Source organism: Lithobates pipiens, unplaced genomic scaffold (assembly GCF_037356315.1).
Source record: "Lithobates pipiens isolate NorthernLeopardFrog02 unplaced genomic scaffold, aLitPip1_a1.2 Scaffold_1, whole genome shotgun sequence".
In the NCBI taxonomy this organism is placed as follows: Eukaryota; Metazoa; Chordata; class Amphibia; order Anura; family Ranidae; genus Lithobates; species Lithobates pipiens.
Window position 1 is genome coordinate 19,703,441 of NW_027507685.1, and position 11,056 is coordinate 19,714,496.

The following is an 11,056-nucleotide window of genomic DNA, read 5'->3' on the forward strand; positions in this document are numbered from 1 at the left end:
AATATTCCCCCCAAGTTATAAAAAAATACTTTAACCAAATGTGTACCAAACTCATTTATAATTTGGGTTAAAGTATTTTTTATAATTTGGGGGGAATATTAGAAGGAGGCGCAACCCCCAAGCATATATTGTGCACTTATCTTTAACCCACAAGGTGGGGGAGTTAGATTAGGTTTGCAGCGCACCTATAAAGAAAGAAGGGGTAGGTCTGAGCGCTGGTATAATTGTAGTTTTTTCTCTCATTTTACCTTTATCTGAACTCACCTCATCATCCAGTGACTTTTTTTTTCCTATTGGTTCCAGCAGTTGGAATTTGCACATTTGCACTAAGAACTTTACATTTATCACTATTGTATGATTCATATGCACTGTATGACATATTGAACTTGTTATATGTTTTATTGTCGCCCTTCAGTGCTACACTGTGGGGGTTATTTACTAAAGGAAAATCTACTTTGCACTGCAAGTGCACTTGAAAGTGCAGTCGCTGTAGATCCGAGGGGGACATGCATGGAAAAAAAAAACTGCATTTTAGCTTTCACATGATTGAATGATAAAATCAGCAGAGCTTCCACTCATTTCAGATCTTCCCCTCAGATTTACAGCGTCTGCACTTCCAAGTGCACTTGTAGTGCAAAGTGGATTTGCCTTTCGTAAATAACCCCCTGTGTTTCAAATTTAAATCACTGCCCGAAGTATATTTTTTAGTCTCAGAATAGCATTTAGTGTATTGCTGCCTTTAGCATTCATTCAAAACTTTGCTTTGATTTTTAATCTTAATACAGAAAATGTACAACTAGTTATTTAAAGCGATAGTAAAGTCTCTTTTTTTTATATAAAATAATGTGCCCCCCTGCAGGTTTAGTACTGGTTCACACCTATGTATTTTTTTGTGCATTTTCAGTTTTGCAGAAACACACTACAGTCCATTTAATATGGTTTCCTATGGATGTAGTTCACATCTGTGCATTTTATGGAAAGGGATGGGATTTTTTTCTGGTTTTTGTTTCCATAGACTTCAATGGATCAAAACCGTGTATTGCAAAACGCAAAATGCACCTGCAATATGCAAACTGCAACCTGCATACATGTGAATCAGGCCTTAAGCCATATTGTACTAGTATGCTGCATACTAGTACATTATGACAGACTTGCCTATAAACAGAGCCCTACAGTAATGAGCTGTCAGGGCTCTCCCCAATGCTTCCACCTTCACCCAGTCTTCATTCTGGGTTTTGCATCTCCAGTCGCTTGATTGGCCGAGCCGATATTACATGACTCCCGCGCATGAGCACCGGAGTAGCAGCGCTGTGGCACACAGACCGGGCCGTAAATGTGGTCTGAGCTGCACAGGTGTGGCTTAGATCACACTACCCACTGACAGGGAAGGGGACATGTATGACAGAAGAGACCTCTAGGGCCTTTTCTGTTATAAAAAGCCTGCCTGTCAGTGAATTTGAGCAATGGGGGTTGTTTACGAAAGGCAAATCCACTTTGCAATACAAGTGTACTGCAAGTGCACTTGGAAGTGCAGTCGCTGTAAATCTGAGGGGTAGATCTGAAATGAGGGGAAGCTCTGCTGATTTTATCATCTAATCATGTGCAAGCTAAAATGCTGTTTTTTATTTTCCTTGCGTGTCCCCCTCAGATCTACAGTGACTGCACTTCCAAGTGCACTTGCAGTGCATTTGTAATGCAAAGTGGATTTGCCTTTAGTAAATAACCCCCAATGCTGACCTTACTTCTACTTTAAATAAGCATTGGTGCTAAAAGCTAAAAGTGTTCCTATTTTGTTCAATAATAACTCCACTTTTGTGGAGAAAAAAACATTCCCCTTTGGTTGATCTATGTATATTGCAAGGATTTTTTCAAACTTTGTTGCAGATTTCTAACTTTTGTTATTCTGAAGAAATAGCTGATTGTGTCCATGTGAGTGAATCTGTATATGAGTGGTTTGAAGATGATCAATCAGCTGCTGAACCTGCAGGGCTCTAACGAAGAAAGCTGCAGGTTCTGTGTTCCTTTAGATGTGATTTTCCTTTGAGCGCATCTCACCAGAAGTGCCATTTTTGTTGCAGGGGATGCTCAAAATCTGACTTGTATCTTAGTGCAGACTTCTGGGAAAATCAGTAAACCAATCACATAGCAGGAAATAAAATTTTCAGGCGGTGTTATGTACATCATCTGTGTACAGAATGCCTCATGGTAGCCATATTGCATTGCATTTTACAGAAAATTACAGAGCTGCAGGTTGAAAAGGAAAGGCATTTTTTAAATAATTTTTAATTACAATATGACTTAGAAACATAGAAAATTGACAGCAGAAAAAGATTGAGTAGTCCATCGAGTCTGTCCATTTTTTTTTTTTTGTTTGTTTTTGTTTTTTTTCATTACCTCATTGTCTGACTATAGAGTTATGTTTATCCAAAGCATGTTTGAAGCCGTTTACTGCTGACTGTCTCTACCTCTGCTGGTAGTTTATTCCAAACTTCAGCCACCCTTTCAGTAAAATAATACTTTCTAAGATTCGTTTTAAACTTTGAAGAAGATGATATATATATACAGCGCTTAAAGTGGTTGTAAACTCTTACAACCAACTTTGACCTACAGGTAAACCTAGATGAAGGCTTACCTGTAGGTCCAAGAAATATCTCCTAACCCTACACGGTTTAGGAGATATTTGCCGAAAGACAGGCACCGCTGTCTACGGTGCATGCGCCGTAGACAGCGGCGCGCAGGCGCACTGGGCGCGCCGCGGTCAACGGCGATTTGCCACGAGTGCCGTGTGCATGCGCGGGAGTGACGGCTTCGCCGAATGACAGCGGTGGAGCGGCGAGACCCACAGAGAAGATGGATGCGCCGGACTACAGGGGACAGCGGTGACTTCGCTGGCTCTTGTGTCAGGTAAGTGACACATAAGTGACATAAGTGACACATAATGGACTACTATGCGATGCATAGTAGTCCATTATGCTTTACCTTTGCAGGGATTGAAAGAGGAAGTAAACTCATCAGGGTTTACTTCCTCTTTAAAGGATATCTGTAAACCAAGTGTCAAAAACAGGGATCAGTTGATATAAACCTGCAGTGATACTTTCAACATAATAAAAATATGATTGAAGTGATAAGTGCTCCAAATAAAGTGCATATGTGCTCCAAGGAAATAGCTGGTGCCGTGTGCAAAACTCGTGTTTCCCGTGTGCCTTGGAGCACATATGCACTTTATTTAGAGCACTTATCACTTTAATCATTGAAAATATATTTTTATTATCAAGCGCAGAAATTATATCATCTTCTACTATGTGAGGTTTAGCACATTTGTGACAGCTGCTGATAGGTCTTATTATAAGGTTGGTATAAGTTTCACATAATCATATTTATATGTATATTTAATGTAGGGTTATCCTGCTAGTGCTATATGTATAAAATCTTAGTTTTAAACTTTGTATACGCTATATATATATTGTGGCAGCAGGCAGGTAAAATCACCTTGTTGTATCCAGGATGGAAAATATGTATGCCCTAGATTCAGGCTTTATGCGGATTTGTACAACTAGAGGGGAGTGCTGGGAGTCCTATAGGGGAAGAGTTAATGAGCCCAGCTGAAGTAAGTGGGCTCATTAAGGCCTCTACAAAAAACCCCAGCATGCTTAGGGAGATGCTCCATCCTGGAACCAGTTTTGTGTTTTTATAGACTGGGGAGTGTGACACCTGTTCTGTGCGGTGAGTTAATGCCTGTGTGGCAAACGTCTACAACAGAGACAGAGACAGGGACTGGTGCAGCACAAGGCTGCACTCAGTTGTTAGACAGGGAATCTATGTGTGTAATTAGAGGTCAAGCTGACCAGGATTTATTTTCATGTTTTTGTTTAATTTTTTGGCTGTTATATTTTTCACTGCATGTAGCATAAATAAACCGCACCTTTTGTTGTTTCCACCTACAACGCTGTCTGCTGTGCCTGATTTTTGTGTTGTGAACCCATCCAGGGGGTCACACACACCCGCTGCCGAGCTAACCCCTCACTATATATATATATATATATATATATATATATATATATATATATAATTTTTTTTTTTTTTTTGTTATTTGCTACAAAACTGGAGTTACCCTTTAAGGCTAGGTTCACACTTGTGCAATGCGGAAAGCAGCGCGATTCCAATGTGGGTTCCCATATCGCATTTCACTCACAGGCAGTTCACACTGCCCTATGCGAACCGATGCAGGTGTCAGTGTAAAATTAATGACACCCCCCAGATCGGTTCGATGATCACAGTGCGAACTGTGAAATGGTGCAGGAATCGGATTGCATGAGTGTGAACACTCATGTGATCCGATTCCAGTGCGGACCAAAAAAAGGGTCCTGCACCATTTTTGTGTGAATGTGATGCAATTTCATCCATACAGTTTGGCTGAATTTGTATCGCACAGACATCGCATGTGATCTGCACAGCAATGCATTGCGAATCACATGCAAACTCTGTGATCGCACAAGCATGAACCCAGCCTTTATATTGAGACTTCAAAAAACCTGTCTTGGGAATGTAAGTACTAAGTGTAAGAATGAGGTTCAGTAGGTTGTTTTATTGGGGAGACAGTGAAAAGTGTCTGTACAAAGGCCCGTACACAGGATCGGACTTTCTGACGGGAAATTATTGATGTTAGGCTGTTGGCGGTAAATCCGACCATGTGTACGCTCCATTGGACAATTGTTGTTGGATTTTCCGCTGACAAATTTTGGAAAGCAGGTTTTAAAATTTTCCACGAGCAAACATCTGTTGTCAGATTTTCTGAGCGTGTGTACACAAGTCCATCATACAAAAGTCTAAAATACAAACACGCATGCTTGGAACCAAGGACGAGCCAGAAGCGGTCTTATAAGCTAGCATTCGTAATGGAGAATTAACATTCGTGACGTGGCAAATTATGAAATGTCAAAATGCAGCGCATATTCTCTTCTTCTTTAATGGGATAATAATGAAGCTGCTCTGCTGGTGATACTGATGGAGTTATTGCAAACAAATTTTCAAAGGCTTTTTTTTCTAATGATATCAAGAATAATTTTATTATGCTTTTTTTTTTTATTTGGGCAAGTTACCACAACCATTATCCCATAGTTTTTAAGATCAAAGATACAACTATGTTGGTGTCCCTTGTCAATTTTACATTGTATTTTTTAAAATGTAACTGCCTCCTCCCAAACTGTCATTTGAAATAAAACATATAGCCAACATAGTATTATTCGACATAATTTTTTTTTTTTATTGTGCATTAAAAAAAGAAAACTTAGACATGCTATCTGCCAATAGAACTTAACCAAAAAGTGCATTCTATGCATTCAAAAATATAGAAAATATACAAAATCAAATCATTATTCAACCAAAAAAAACGTCAAAGCAATAACTCCAAGGCCAATAAAAAATAACACGTTATCTCCTCCGAATCCACAACATGGCTGGTTGATGAACCGCCGTTCAGAAACAAACCGAAAAGTGCAAAATGAAAAGTGTGAATCAACACTCACCAAACATCTACTAACATGAAATTAGCAGAAGAAGCCTAAAGGGTGGCGCTAAAGAGCTGAAAAACAAGGTAGTACATCACTACGTTCGTAATTGTTGGCCGATAAATGTGTGGCCATGTGTATGCAAGACAAGTTTGGGCCAACTCCCTTCGGACAAAATTCCACGGTTTTGTTCTCCAATAATCCGATCGTGTGTATGAGGCTTTACCCCATCACAATGTTTTGTTTAATAGGATGTCACGCATTTACATAGACACTCCTTGTGCAAAAAATATTTAAAATAAATGCAAAATAAAATTGTATTATGTATGCTACAACTACCACTGGAGGGAGACAAATAGTCACAAAACATAACTATTCACTGGCTGGCTCAGAATACAGCCTCAGTTTTTTTCACTACACTCAATCTACATGTTTTATTTAGAAGAGAGGGGACACTTCAACTAATAGGTAATATATCTTGTTTTCACAGGTAAACACATTATAACAAAAATCTCAAAGGAAACCCACCATGAGATAAACAGTGGAAATTACCCTTTCTGAAAATGCCAGCTGCCTGTTTGTTATTCTGATCCCCTAAGCCCTTGTACACACGGTCGGACATTCTGACAACCAAATCCGTTGGATTTTGTCCAACGGATTTTGTCCGAAACTGTTGCATACACACGGTCGGACAAAGTTGTCGGAAAATCCAATCGTTCAGAACGTGGTGACGTTATTTCATTACAATGGGACTACGTTCAGGCTAGTAGCCAAAAGCTTTGGTCTAGGAATTTCATCTGAGCATGCGTGGCACTTTGTCCGATCGGAATTCTCTACTCGGATCATGTTGTCGGAAAATTTTATAGCCCTGCTCTAAAACTTTGTTGGTCGGATATTCTGACGGAAACAGTCCGATGGAGCCCACACACTGTCAGATTATCCGACAACACGGTCCGATCGGACATTTTCCGTCTGAATGTCCGACCGTGTGTACAAGGGCTTAGAGTTAGTTTGAGTAAACTAGAAATGCATGCTTCAGTCACTTGTTCAGATATCAGACCTGTGACTGGGGCAGTCATTTCTTTACGTAAACTAATCTCTTTTGGATTTCTGATTTCCATCCAGATTAGGGTTGCCACCTCATCTCTTTAAACCCGAACACATATTAAATACACAGGTTCTGAGGCTAATTTAATGCAGATGTAGCACTACCCTCATGAGGGCCGCTAGTAGAATCTGTACCCCACTGGTTGCCCCAACTCTGCCTCTGACACCCCTTTTTGCTTTAAAAATAGAACTTGTAAAGTGCCTGAAAACCTCTCAAGCCACCCCAGTGTGAAAGCCAGAGTGCTTTCACACTGGGGTGGTGCAATTGCAGGATGGGAAAAAAAGTCCTGCAAGCAGTATCTTTGGGCGGTACGGGAGCGGTGTATACTCCTCTCCTTCACCGCCCCTGCCATTGAAATCAATGGGCAGCACTGCCAAAGGGCCTGCAAAGTGCTTGGCAGTGGCACTTTGCAGGAGCTTTTGACCCTTTATTTGCCCGCTATCGAAGGTTAAAAGCGCCCACTAGCGGCCGAAAAGCGCCACTATAACAGCGGTAAAGTTGCAGCATTTTACCGCTAAAGCCCCTCCGCCCCAGTGTGAAAGTAGCCTAATAGTATCTCCTTGTTTCATAGTTTCATAGTTAGTAAGGTTGAATAAAGACACCAGTCCATACAGTTCAACCTGAGTGAGTGTCTACAATTGTCCCTATCCCTGTACATTGCACACTCACATCGATCCCTACCCTCAAGTAGCCCACAATCCAAGGTCCCCATTCATATAATAGGGTCAATTTTGGACAGAAGCCAATTAACCTACCTGCATATCTTTGGATTGTGGGAGGAAACCGGAGTACACGGAGGAAACCCATGCAGGCACAGGGAGAACATGCAAACTCCAGGCAGGTAGCGTCGTGGTTGGGATTTGAACCAGCGACCCTTCTTACTGCTTGTAATTTGGTAATCTTCAGCTAGCACTTAAAGTATGATGAATTAAATAATCCTTGATGGTAGAGCAAAGCAAATTTAGCTGGTATGTGATTAACCCTTTGAGATTGCAGACTTTTCCTGTATGACCTAAGCACACGTGGTCACCATATATGATGTTTCAATAATATTGTATCCAGTAGGACTACAGATGACAGGGATGTGAGCAAAGCACAAATGTCTGCATACAGTGTCTAAAGAAGTGAATGAACTTACATCCAGTAGCACTACAAATATCAGAAACATGGACAGAGACAGTGATGTCTATATGCAGTGTCTATAGGATTGAATGGGCAGGTGCCTGCTCACCGACAGTGTAACAGAATCTGCTGATAGCAGATGAGGATGGTTCTTACAGGTTCTCTCTCTGGGTCCTGGCTCAGGGAATGGCATCTGAGCTCCGTCACACTGCGCCTCGGCCTACCTGGATCTGAAGTGCAGTTAGCATGAAGGATCAGGAACAGCCTCTGGAACACTGTAGATAGAAAGCAATGATGTCAGCAGATGTCCCTCTGGATACAGCTGTATAACTCTCTCCCATGCCAGCCGCCACTCGACTTCAGCTCACACTGGCACCGAACTCCTGCTGGCAGATCCAGGCCAACTTCCCAAGAGAGCGATCTAGTCCTAAACCAGCCTTTTTACATCCTCTCCCAGCAGTCTGTTCTTCTCTCCACAGCAATCTGGTGGTTGTAGTTCAGGCCAGTCCTGCTGGAATTGAAGCCCCAGCATTCTGAACTAAACATCCCACGATGCTTTGCTCTGGTCTAAGTTCTGTCTTTAGGAAATGACACATGGTGTCCAAGCCAACACTAGAGGGCATAGCTCCCAACTGTCCCTGATTTGGAGGGACTGTCCCTGATTTGGGGCAATGTCCCTCTGTCCCTCATTCCTACTCATTTGTCCCTCATTTTGGTCTGATCTATATAGATGTATATAAAATGCACTTTTTATCGATCAAAAAGTGTTTTCCAGCGCTAAACCTTTCATCTGATTTCTCTTTCAATAATTTTTATTGAATTTCATTCTTTGGTAAATACATCATGTATAGACAGAAAATAGAAATAAAGCAAAAACATAACATAAAAAAAACAGAGAATTCAAATAAAGCAGGATGCATCAATCAGAAAAAAAAGTCAAGATATACAAGGTATCTTATACAGATATAATTGGGGCTATTATATGTCAAGAAGGGCTTGGAGTGTAAAGATCCACTTCATTGAAAATTTGTAATAAAGATGTATATAAGAAAAAGGAACACCAAAATTAAAAAAAAAAAATATATATATATATATATATATAAATATATATATATATATATATATATATATATATATAAATATACATACAGAAACATAGATAAAAAAAAAGGAAGGAATTTGATTAGATTTAAATGTGAGGTGTAGAAGAATTAAGATATAAACATATCGGCAACTTCTAAGGAGACCCCCAAGGTCACCACTCCACCCCAATGGGCTCACACTGTGGAGTGGGATAGCTCGGGGGACTCCCGCCGAAGAACTCCCCATCTACGTCCCTCTAAACCCCCGGACAGCACCCAGAAATTGTGCTCCCCGGAGGGAAGTGAACAGCTGGACTTCAAAATTCCCAATTAAATTCCAAATGAACTCTTTAGAACTAGTAAACTCCAGTCCGAACCACAAAGGTTAACTAAGGAAAAATGTAGTAGAATAAGGTAACATCTGATCAATTACTAAATATGAGAAATCCTGCTTAAAGAAAAACAACAAAAAAAAAAAGGAAAAGTAGAAAGTGTAGTCAGGAGAGAAGAGGGAGGGTAAGGAAGGGAGAGATGTACAGGATTCAGGGTCCTGGCTCCATCCATGTAGAATTTAAGACAGAAGGTGTCCTGGAAACAATTGTACTTTGATGTGTTGGGCCCATGGATCCCATGTCATTTCAAATTGTTGAGTGGTATTCCGTAATTTAGCTACTATTTGTTCCTGAATCATAATCCATGAAATTTTTTGCCTGGTAGCTACAAGAGAAACCCTAGAAGTTTTCCAAGCTTTTGCTAAAGTGATCTTGGCTCCCAAGCACATAAAAAAGATTAGTTGTTGAGTATGTTTAGGGGTATTGTGTAGCCTGCGGTTCAGAAGGATATATGAAGGATCTTGTGGGATTGGGGCTTTCGTGACCTTCCTCACTAGATGTATAAAGTTATTCCAAAAGTTTCGTATGCGAGGACAAGACCACCATATATGTAACATTGTACCTAAAAGACCACATCCTCTGAAACAGAGCGGTGAAATCTCTGAGTACATCTTTGAAAGTCTCACAGGAACATAATACCATTTCGTTAGAATTTTGACATTAGCTTCGATTAAGGAAATATTTAAAATACCTTTGGAAGAACGTCTAAAAACTTGAAACCACAATTCCGTATCTAGTTGGATGTCCAAGTCTTCTTCCCAAGAACGAGCATATGTCGGTTTGTCACTCCTATCTGCCAGGGACGAGTAGATAAGGGAAATACCTCCTTTGCGATGACCATGTTTTAAGCACCATTGCTCGTAAATCGTAACATTGTAACTATTTGGTTTGTCAAGTTCAAGAGAATGTATAAAACGTTTAATCTGTGAAAGTCTCAATTGTTCTGAATCGGGCATCTCTAGTTTGGAGTAGCAGTGTCCCATTGAGATGGGTCCATTTGGTGTAATGAAATGTCCAATTCTGAAAAGGCCCTTGTTCAACCACCAATGAAAATCTTGGATGTTCAGGCCAGGAGGGAAATCAGGATTATGGAATAAATGTACGAGAGGTCTCAGTGGGGAAATCAGGTGTTCGTTTTTGTATAGTCTGTCACAAAGTGCTAGGGATTGAGAAAGCGTTGGGGACAATATGGCAGGTCTTTGCTTTGTTGGTCTCCATATTAGATGATCTAATGTGTAGTCAGGTACTGCCTGGTTCTCAATAGAAACCCAGTCTGGACAATTGGTTTTAGTATATATTGCTGAAAATTGTGCTAGTTGTGCTGCTTGATAATATAAAAAGAGGTTAGGAAGTCCTAAACCACCTTGGGTTGTCCGGCGGAACAGGATGTCACGCGCCAGTCTATGTCCCTGTTTTCCCCAGACAAATCCAATCACTTTTGATTGGAATTTGTTGAGATTCGACTTTTTAATAGGTATGGGAAGGGCTCTGAATAAGTACAAAATTCTAGGAAATAAGTTCATCTTGACTGCATTGAGCCTGCCCAGCCAAGACAATCCTTCTTTAGACCATTTAGTTAAATCTGCTTCTAAAGATTTGAAGGCGGGTGGGTAATTAGCCTTGTATAAATTACTGACACATTTGGTGAGAGAAATACCCAAATAGGGAATCCTATCTGTAGCCCAGGAAAAGGGAAAGAAGGGCGCAAGTCGGGAGATGGTTAATGAGGGAACCGAAATATTGAGAGCAACTGACTTGGAAATGTTAACTTGGAGACCTGAAATAGTTCCGAAATCCCGAAGGAGATGAAGTAAGTTGGGGGTGGAAATTAAGGGTGAGGTCAGA